This window comes from Bactrocera oleae, chromosome 4 (genome assembly GCF_042242935.1).
Source record: "Bactrocera oleae isolate idBacOlea1 chromosome 4, idBacOlea1, whole genome shotgun sequence".
Classification (NCBI taxonomy): Eukaryota; Metazoa; Arthropoda; class Insecta; order Diptera; family Tephritidae; genus Bactrocera; species Bactrocera oleae.
This window is the reverse complement of record NC_091538.1, coordinates 5,226,709-5,238,283: the sequence shown is the minus strand read 5'-3', so window position 1 is coordinate 5,238,283 and position 11,575 is coordinate 5,226,709. Positions and strand designations below refer to the sequence as shown.

Below are 11,575 nucleotides of genomic sequence, written 5' to 3'. Positions count from 1 at the left end.
ATATTTTGTTGCAATAAAACTCAGGAATTGATAAAAATTTAAAATATTGTATTCATTAACAGATTACATTAATTTAAAAAAAATGTTGTCAGTAACAATTATATGTTAGTCAAATATTATAATTATAATTTATTTATCTATTTAAATAGTTTAATTATTCTAAACAAGATTGTTTAAATGTAATCAATTACATTAAATTTAAGTAAGAAATTATAACTTAATTAGCACAACAGACGAAAAATGGCTTTAGAAAAAGTTACGAGCAAATTAACGACTTGCTATATAAAGCGAAGCATATTCTATTAAGAACATACATATGAAATGTGAATAAGAAAAGCTTTATGAAAAGTTACGAGAAAGCTCTTATGATTTAACAGTGAAAGCTTTACTTGAAATGCTTTTTTTAAATGAAAGCTGAGTAACTATATTATATGCAGAAACCTAAATACCGAAGACCAAGTGAAAGCATTCAATGATGAACGAAGTTATAACAGTAACGGTTAAAAATAAAAGCTATAAAGTTAAAGCTATAATCTTTATGTCTCTAATTTGTATGGAAAATTATTTATTTTCTCCAACAATGAAAAAAAAAACAACAAAGGTAACAAGGGTTTTTAAATTCGTAGGAGCTTTCATGAAAGCTTTAGAAAAGAAGTAGTAATAGAAGCTATTGTAGCTAGTCACTGAAGCTCATCACATGTAGTGAAACGTGGTTTTAATTTTCTGTGAAATCGTGAAAGCGACACCAAAGCTTTAAAATCGAAAAATGCAAGCTTACCGTCTCTTGGGAGCGAATAATGTTTTCATACTATATAAATATGTATGTGCTAGCGAAAGAAATAAGAAACCTGTAGCGTGCACGTGTACTTGTATGCACTCACAAACTTCAGATGTAGAAACTTTGGTTGCAATGCTTTTTTCACATCACAATCATATCATTTTAGCAAATAAGTAAATATACAGCTATTTCGCAACACAAAATGTTTAATGTTGAAAACAAATATGTACGTAACTACAGAAATGTGTAGGTAAATGGTATAAACCAGAGTAAGATAAAGTAAAGTATACCGTAAAAATATTGGATTGATATAAATTATATGCAAGAAAATCAATGAGAAGCAGCAGTAATATACCTAAATGTTGTACCTTGGTAAAAATACAAGACAAAATATATATATATAATTAAACAAATAAAAAAAACATAAAACAAAAATTAAAACTAAACTAAAAAGTTATAAGAATTTCACAAATCTGTTTATTAATATTACTAATAGTTTTTGAGAAGCGCTGGTTTTGAAATTTTTTTTTTGTGAAAAAAGAATTGGTTGGCGTTATAAAAATTTAAAAATTTTTGTAAGAAGTAAACTACTATAAAAAAAAAACAAAAAAGGTAGAACTTTTGAACGAATGATATTATGGAAATCCGCCTCATTGATCAATCAATCGCTACATACATAAGTTATATACAAAACTACACTGAAAAAAATTGGCGAAAATGCAAGAAATTGCTTAGAACATGCTTAGATATATACATATACATTTTAGCGTTAAGAAAATAAATACATAATTGTGCCGTAGATGTAAATATGGCAAAATAGATGGGTGAAAGGGTGAGAAAGGAATTTATGCTAATTTAGTTACTTTGGGGTCACTTTGAGTTTTGTGCCACGTTTAGTTGGTTGCTGTGAGAGAGAGGCAGATATAGATATATTGAGTAAAAGAGAGAGAGAGCGGTAGATATAGCGTGAATAAACTTGCAAGAGAGTATGAAAAAGAGAAGAATAAGCAGCTGATCTGGAAATTTTTTTTTATTATTTAATTTGAATTATTTTTCGCAGCCTAAAATGAACAGAAAATGTCGAAAAAAATATAGATAATGTACCTAAAAGTTTAAAAAATAAGTAAATGTATTGGAATGAATAGAAAACGGCTTTGCAAAATAAAGGTTATGAACCGAATGATATTACTGAACCACACCATATATTAGAAAAAAAACACATAAAAATAAAATAAAAATGAAAACAAGTATGTATGTATTATAATGTGAAAATAGAAATTGCAGTATTATAATACTACAGTTTGGCTAACATATACGACGTCCACACAAACTTAACGAACCTAACCTTAATTTTGTTTATTTTCATTATTTTACACAAAACTTAATTTATACATTATAAAAAATATTTAAAAACATTGAGTTAGACACTAGTTAAACACCGATACCTGCATCATATGTAACACACTCACTCACACCTACAGAAAATTATAAATAATATATTGTATGTATGAGCATTTCTAGCAAAAAGTATTTCAAAATGTTAAATGTTACCACAAAAAGTTGACAGCAGCCGATGAATATGGATAAAAAGCATTCAAAATGAACCAAAGCAAAGAAGTATTGTAATAAATAAATATATACAAATACATACATACTATATATACAAAAATTAATAAAACATATATATATATATATATAATATTATTGTAATGTAAACATTAACACAAAAATACTACATACTTATACCAAGGATAAGCAAATAAAGATAATAAAACAAAAACAAATTTAATAATAAAAATTTATTGAGTGAATAAAAACAGAGTATGCAGCTTTTTTTATTTATTATTATTTTTTTTAAAGTAAATTGAATTTAAGCAATAATCTAAATTAAAAGAAAATATAATTACGTATTACTAAACATAGCTTAAATTGTGCTTAATATTATTTTGCTTTTTCCCAAAAGTTTTCCGATAATTATTTTTTCGGGTTTTGAATTTTTAGCGTATTTAACTATGCTAGAATTCGTTGAATGACTTGATTATTGGGTGCGTGACTTCACTAGAGCATATAAAATGAAGCCTAAATGTAGGCAACATTTTTCTAAAAACAAAAAAACAGAATTTATTTAAATTTCGTTAGATGAAAAATTGATATTCGATAGATTTAAACAAGAAAAAAATGAAATCATAAAAGCAATATGTTTTTATCTGAATTTATTTTTCGCAAAATTTTACAATTTTAGAAAATGGTATACCGTATTTTAAACCAAATAAAATCTCTCTATTGTCCTTTACTAAGTTAGAAATACATGCCGAAGAAATATGATATCTTAAATCATAAAGGAAGAGGAATAATTTTATACACTGATTGATTAAGATCTAACTTCGATTAAGTAGTTTAATTTCCGTTTATATAGGTTCTAAGCTGCAGGGCTAATTGATGCAATCAAATTTATTTCAAACTGGTTCTTTGAAAACATAAATGTGTAAGAATTGAAATTTGTTTCTGCTTTTACATGGGTTAGCACAAACTCCCTTAACACTGTTACGATATTTGAGTGAGACAATAATATCAAAGCAGTGAATGCAGTAATGTTAGCATTAGAAAAAGCTAAACGCAAAATATCTTGGAAAATGTACAAAAACTGGAGAGCTGTATTTGAACGACATTACTCAAAGGCTTTGCTTTCTGTTTCTGAAAAATCCGAAATCGGACGAAAGTTCTCAAAAACAACCATATCGGAAGTGAAAACAAAATTATTTTGCTGGTATTGTGATAAAAGGAGCATGTTCTCAAGCTGATGTTAAATATTTCTATGAAAAATAGAAAAAAAGCGTATGTAATTGAAATTAGTTTGGAAGGTACTTTAATTATATTAAAGCGATGGTCAGGTGTGACTCTATGGATATTTACTCTTAAGCTTTCTTTGGCATAGCATCCATGTATGTTCAAGCAACTTAACGATATAATGCAACCATTACTTAAATATTAATTTAATCTTATTCATTTTTATTTCGTCAAAACGTCAAGCAATAACAGAACTACTACATTGTCAGCGTATTGCCTGCAGAAATCATGTACAGCTGAATGGCCAACTCGTTGCTCGAATGGCATTAATTAAAACAGCAATTTACAGAAACTCAACGCTGATTACCAGCTGCTTTATTTGAAGTGCTTTAATTCGATGAAATCAAGGCAATGGCACAGTGCGCGTCATAAAATCTTGCCGACGCAACATGTGGGCCAATTGTAAATGTACCGTTGCACTATGTGACAGTGAGGAATCTGAAAAACCGCTTACGGGCAAATCTCAATTGTGCAGATATACAACCACTTGTCTGCGGCTACGATTTAATGAGGCATAAAAGTGTGAAAAACATTTAAAATTACACACACACACACACATATATAAATATATATAAACGCACACTCACATACATACAAATAAATATTTATACGAGTAATATTATACGAGCATAGTGCATAGTGCTGCGCATCCGGCAGCAGTTACGTAAGTGAAGGCAAATGAATGTCAACGCCGCTGTCCTTTTAATGTTCACTTCATTGGTTTTTAATTAATTTTGAACATCGATAAGTGTCAAGGTATTGGTTTAATTTCCCTTTTTTTTTTGCTGTTTTTCATTTAAATAAGCCGAAAATTTTATTTGCATTGCGCTTGTTATGCTGACAGCATCAGTTGTGGGCTGTTAAGTACTTACGTACATAATGACGTAATGTGATTTCATGACGATCATGTGATGTGCGGTTGCTTTAATTGAAAATTGGTACTGTAGTTGTAGGAAGAATTTAAATTGTTTTAAGATTTTTTTTTTTAATTTTGTTGATATGAAATTGGCATTCGTCCAGAATGTAGAAGAGTTATTACTTAGTCATGCTCTGAAATATTTCATAATTTACAGTTATGACTCCAAAAAAACTGAAAATTTATTAAGACGGTGCCGAAAACTAACCCCTCGGTGGTTTGGTTGGTTCAGTCAGAACCGGTTTTCACTGAAAAAATACGATAAAGTTTCTTCGAGTTTGTTGAAAGCTTATATAAATTAGTAAAATACGTATGCTCTTATCTATCGGCGAAATCATTAGCTGGATCCTCTCCGAGGCTGCCGACTCATAATAGATACCACAGTTGTCGCGACTGTAACAGAGACGTAAAAGTGCGCCCCTGTTGCAGTTGGTCGGTATCGAGCTATGATTTGACTTTATAGTTGGGTGTTCGTTGCTTTTAAATAGAACAGCTTTCAGATAGGAAGTCTTACCATGGTAAGGGGTACAAAAAAAGACGTGATCAAGCTGTCATGGGACCTGACCTTGTTACAAAGCAGGAAGGGAAAGGAGTTGCCAAAAGTGAAGTTGCTGAAGGAGCTTACAAAGAAGCTCTAGGAATCCATTGATTGTACGAAAGAGGTTATACCGAGCTTTAAGCTTGAAATGATAGCAGCGGCGGCTAAAAGAAAAGGTCAGCTGAAGACACCATTCTCCAAGACTGAAGAGTTATATATTTTCTCTTCTACCATCTAACTGCAAACTCAACTGAGGCTACAGAAGCATACTTGAGAATCGTTACAACTAATTTGTGCGTCTTGGTTTAAGTAAGCAAGTAGGAAGAAATTATCTTAGTGTTTTCGAAACCAAATGTCATTGATATTAAAATTTGGGTGTTAAATTTTGCTTTGCTGTACCCTTAGCAGTAATATAGTTGACGGGCCGTGTTCTCGTAAAGAAACTACAAGAGACTGTTTCTCTTTCTCAAGATCTTTTGAATGTGTGTTAAATATTCCAATACTTGTACCTTGAAACCGAGTATTGTGGTCAGTTTCTCCAGTTTCTTGCACTCCAAGTCAAATGTAGACATAATATGTAAAGAAAAGCAATAACGATCTCCCTAACTTATTGCAGATTATTCTTAGAGAAGTGAATCTTATGGCTTAAGGAACTTGTGAATCCTTTAAAATCATTCACTCTTATGAAAATAGTCAGTCATTCAACTCTTTTTCTTTTGAAGCAACTCACACCCTGCCCTCACTTAGCTTTTCACTGTCATTCAAATAGTTTTCAAACATACTTAGCGCGACCTGGGGTTGACAGGTCACTTTGTTACAACAAAAAACCAGCAAGAGTCCGCCCGCTCTGCCGGGCCTCTCAGCACATCCTTGTAGTGTTCGCCATTGTTGCATTTGTTTACTGTTACAATAGTAGTGGCTATTGTTTTTGCTGAGTGTGCTCGAGGAATGAATTGTATTGTTTGTTATTGTTTTTTTTAGTCGTCAACGCGCCCAAACAATAACTCTGACAGCATGTGGCAGCTGCAACACTTCCAGTCGTTTGTTCTGTTTTATAGCGAAAAATAAGTGGGCGCTGCGATACAATGAAAGAGTTTTGCTTTTGACAATGCGCTACTGAACTTAGTTTTGTTACTGTCCTTACACGCATTAAAACATATTGTTGTTGTTTTTTTTACTATACGGAAAACTTTGTTGAATTCTGAATAAGCATCATCAGTTTAATGAACTCATGTCTGCTGAGCTTGAAAATTGCTGCTGAAAAGGAATATCATCTGAACTGCAACTCCTCAGAGAGACATAATTTTTACTGACTATTGAAAAGTTTTGCGACGAAATTTTTTCGTGCAAGCATACATTAGATGCACTGTGGAAATAAGAGCAGACCTTAGTATATTATTGTAAGTAAGTAAGGCTCTGTGGGTAAGGTAGCGGTAGTCGTCAGTGTGCGTGTACGGTAGCAAACAAAATAATTTATGAAAAATTACGAAAACAAATTTTTTTTGCATAATTTCAGGCGAATAACTATTAATACGGTAGCTGTTGTGGACGTTACCTATATTTTTTCTATCCACAAAAGTAGTGTTTATGTCTGTAGCATTCTCGTTGGCTCGAACAAATTAATGTTTGTGATTTTTATCACGAAAAATATAATCCCCAAGAAGCTGCTCATTTTCCGCAGTCGCTGATATCGAAGTGCTTGTATGAAAAACTTTTTTATTTCACAAATTGTCTTCACGAAATTTCGCAGAGATTATTGTTTAAGTAGGGCACTAAAGGAATTTTTCAGATCGGAGTACTATAGCATATAGCTGTCATACAAACTGACCGATCAAAATCAAGATAAATATCTTTTATTACTTTTTTATGCTATAAGAAATGCACTTGTGAAGGGTATTATAGCTTTAGTGCAGCTGAAGTTAACGATTTTGAAGAAGTGGTTCCTTAGAAGCAGTCTTAGAGGAGTAACCGTGGAAAATTGAGAAGTTAAAATAGCACTGGAATAAGTGTATCAAATCGTTCTCCACATCGAATAAGTTAATAGTTAGTTAGTAGTTATAAGTACTTGGCTGTGCTTGAATGGTTTGAGTCTTAACTATTGTTTTTTTATCAAGGATCACTAAAGAACCTTACCTTCTCTAGGTAAACCTCCATTCGGATTGAGATATTATCGGTTCTATAATCAGAATCTGAGGTGTTACAGATCTCACAGTTATACTTTTTGTATTCAAAACGGCTGCGGTTAACTCAAAAGATTGTTTCCCGTCTATAATTAGTATATTAGTTTAGCATTTGCTTATTATCTTTTTTTTTATAGAATCAACCACAGAACTAATTTCGTATACTTGAGCATCACATAATCATAATGTAATAATCTTTTATAGCTAACCACACACTGAGAGCCAGCACTCGCAAACATTTTTTTGGCTTTTAAATATTTTTCGCTGCATTTATGACGCTCCCCTGTTGCATGCAACACAATTTGCATAAGCAAGCAACCGCAGCATTTGGCCGCTCAAGCAAAAGCTGCATCAGCATTTAGCGGCGATGAGTGGAAAAGGATTGCGGATAAAAAGGGAGAGCAGTGAACTTATAGGTGGTATAGTTGTAGAGAGCTACTGCACTTATGGGAGCCGAAATGCAGCGACAGCTGATGGCTAGCAGCGCAGGATACTGCTCAAGCATACGTACAACCACCCAACTAAGTGGAACCAGCGCGCCGACTTGGCACACTGCCGTTTGGGACAAATACATTTAAGTTTTTGGCATGCAATCGGGTTTCAATTTGACGAGATGTGAGTGGGAGTGTGTATGTGTGTAATTTTGGGTATGTATGTATGTATGCGCAGCGCCAGCAGATGATTGTGGCATGCAGCTATTAAGTGTAGCACTTTCTACTTCTTGGTGGTTTTTTTGAAATATTTTTTTTTTTTTGATTTTCTTACAGCTCGCTTTTCTTCAGCCGTTTGCCACTTGCCGCAGAGACAATAACTCCTAAAAACGTTTTCCTTTTACTGTCACTGATTTCCATGTTTCCTTGCTAACAACATTCTTGGAGACAATTTGGTGTACTTCTGCTGCTTTTGCTATTGCACAAGCACTTGGCTGCGTGTGTGTGTGTCCATAAAATGCTGCTTGCCACATGCTGTGTCACATTGTATCGCATGTCTTGCCATTTTTGTAGATTGTATAGCACATTGCTGCGTACATTTTGTTTTTGTTGTTGTTGCTGCTTGTTTGCTGATTTTGCTTGCCACCACTGCTGTTGCATGCCACATCAATTTATTTAAATGTTTCGTAAATGCGCTTCTAAACGCTATTATTTTGCTTTTACAGCTTTATTTCTTGCTTCCTGATTTTATTCTGCTTCCCTCCCATCTTTGCACTGCTTGCGCACCTTTTCGGCAGTAGAGGCGTTTAGTTCCCCTTCGGCGCTTGGCAAAAATCACAGCTGGCGAGTGTTGCCAATGGCAATGCGGTTTTGCAGGCGCTGCATTTTTCCAACTGTTGTATTAACGGCTTGTGCATGTGTATGTCTGTGTATTGTGCAAAAATTGCATATTGCAAATTGTTTAATGTTGTTGTGTTCATAACAGAGTTGGGTTTGGTTGAAGATGCTGCAGTGTGCATTGCATTGTTATCCCGGTCTTTTTATTTTCCATAAATTCTATTTTGCAATGTCTTTATTTGTGATTTTTTTTGTTGCAAAGGATGTTAGCAAATAACTGTTGTTTGGAGTGGTTAGAAATCTAGGTTGCCACTGAAGTTATTTTTTTTACCTACATGATAAAACTTAGTTTTAAAGGAGTATACTTAAAGACTTAAATAATTACCGGATTACATTTAGGTTTGCAAAACCCGAGTTACCGAGATTTAGAATTTCGGCATCGCTTAATTTCTTTGAAACTAGTTTATTTAATTAAAATAAAATAAATATTATACTTTTTTTAAATCGACATGTTTTTCACAGCTATTACTTTCAAAAATAAAATACTAAAAATTTACATGGATATGTCAAATAGTATTTGAGCTACAGCCTACTAAAGTGGAGCCGCACAGTTCAACCAGTTCAATCAGCTCTATCAGTTTATTGTTATGCGTTTTTCTCAAAACTACATTTTTCCAATTTGCTTAATTGATTGCTCCGATACAAAGGATCCGCTTATTATACATTTTTTTTGCTAAAGACAATATGTTTCTTTCTGCTTAGGAATCAATGTTTAGGTAAAGTGCTTATAGCCATAGATGGTTTCAGACTCTATTAACCGAAATGTCTACCCAAAACAAGTTTATACTTTTTCGTGCTCACGATAATGACTCTCTTAACGGTGGAAGGATAGACTCTGTTGGTTATCATAAATTCACTCATTCACTTTCCACAGAAGCATGCGCTTACATAGATGTGCATCCTCTTCAAAAACTCAATAAACCAGGCTAGTTGTAGCTATATTAAATTTTCTGCCAAAATAAAGCATGATTTCGAATTTTCAAATTTGATTCTTCCATTTAAGATCGTTTTTGCGATTATTAGGTAAATATAATTTTCAGCTCGGCTGCGTTCGTATCTTACATTGAGTCGGAAAATGTTTATTGTTGCACTTGCTCTCCTGTTTGTGGAACTGTTTGAACAGCTGTTGGGACATCTGAAGATATGCCGTATAAGCTTAGCGCTATGGAAAATAAAACAATGGCGTAGTAAACGGTAAAAGCCATGTCCAAATCGAATTCCATTCTGTTATTTTGAATTTTAAATTTAATATATATATTATATATATATATTTATATTTATTTCTTTAGAAACTGGAAAATTTTTGAATGAATTGTTATGAATTTTGTTGTAACTGCAAAAGTAAAGACAAGTTGACAATCAATACGGAGAGAGAGGGATGTCATTTTATTGATAAATAATTAAAAATAAACCAAATACAATAAAAAATGAAAATAATAAGAGAAATTAAAAAACTTTTAAAATAAACACAAAGATCTCATTAAATAAAGGTGAAAATCTCAGCAAGGACATCAAAATATATTGAAACTAAAAGTAACGGTCGGTTATATGTATGAGAATATACTCATAGCATATGCTCGCTATGTCAAAGCTCAAGTCAACTGCTTACTGACTCTGAATTGATTGCTGACTGCACTGACAGACACTGGAAAATTGGCTATAAAATGTTGTCGCTGTTGTTGTTGTAGCTGCATACCATTTCACTATTGAGTGCACACATGCAACGCGCTGCTCATTAGAAGTGCACTTTGTATGCTAATGAGCAGATTGAGTGACTTGCAAGGCGGAGGAGGATATCAGATTAGTTGAAAAAAGTGGATGAAAAATGAAAGTGAACACGAGAGGCTGGGAGAAGTGGCAAAGAAAATGTAAAATAATTGCGAAATGCTGCTAATGCAAAGCAATTTAAACAGAGAGAAGCATGAGAGCGGGTTCAATAATGATGATGAGTTGCTAGCACAAACGACATTGAGTAATTGAGTGAGTGATTTTGGTCTTGTCAAAAATGAGTCAGTGTGTCATAAAGCTGCTATGATTGCAGTTTTTTTTAACACAAGGAGGCAATGTGCATCGAAGTGTATGCCATGTACTTGCGAGTATGTATTTTAGCGGGTGCAAATGCTGCCAAATTAGTCGTGCTGTCCTTGTTGCTTTCATCAGCTACATACATATATTTAGAAGAAGGTCACCAATGGCATATGTATTAACTGTATCTCAATAATTTTTTGGCCTACAAACACATAGTGCTGATATACATATATTTGAAAATATAAATAGCTGGCAGGCAATCAGAATCCACTTGTATATATATTGCTTTGCACTAGTGTATGGACCAACCTATTGACAGGACATGGCTAAGTGGCAAGTGGAACTGCATTTTTGTGGACCACTCTTGGCTTACCTTCAATCGATTGTGTTCTTTTGAATTTCACGTCAGCTGTGCCCCTTAAACTTTTCCGAAGCTTATGCTGGAACCGACCTATATTCGAATCGGGCTATGGAGTTTCTACAAACCGCCTTGGTCCGTAAAAAAATAAATTCAGATACCGTTAAGGTTTTTTTCCTAATAGAATCTATTGGAGTATTTACTGAGTCAATGATTTTCTGTTTAAAGGTTCAAAACTTAGCTCAGAAATTATTCCGCTAAGTAATTAAGGGCGAAACGAACACGTATTTGGAGGTTACACAAATGTATGAACACAGGTAGGGACCATTCACTAATAACTTATGCCACAAACATATGAATGAAATTACTAGGTTTACAAATATATCGTTCAAAATATATGTATTTATAGACATATATTTGAGCACTTTACCGTTATATGCTTCAAATTTGTTACGAATCGTTTAGTTTGCAACTCTTGATGGCCAGCACTTTCTCTTCTGTTTCAGCGACGACTACCATAATATTTATAAAAATATACTGAATGTTGCAAGGTATTTCGTGCAACAACTGAGCAGTTGTTGTTATTGTTTTCATTTGTATCA

The 11,575-nt window shown here is 33.1% G+C and overlaps 1 long non-coding RNA gene across 2 annotated transcripts; it reads right to left on the bottom strand.

Annotated features, from left to right (window-relative positions):
• Positions 1-2,670: 2,670 nt before the first annotated feature.
• On the bottom strand, positions 2,671-9,957 carry LOC118683151 (uncharacterized). Of its 2 annotated transcripts, XR_004979007.2 has the most exons (3): positions 8,913-9,932; positions 8,025-8,858; positions 2,671-2,878 (listed from the first exon to the last, which is right to left on the bottom strand). It is a non-coding gene; the product is annotated as an uncharacterized lncRNA (long non-coding RNA). The 2 variants fall into 2 exon arrangements; XR_004979006.2 differs by lacking the exon at positions 2,671-2,878 and having other exon boundaries at positions 7,357-8,858; positions 8,913-9,957.
• Between the last annotated feature and the right edge of the window lie 1,618 nt (positions 9,958-11,575).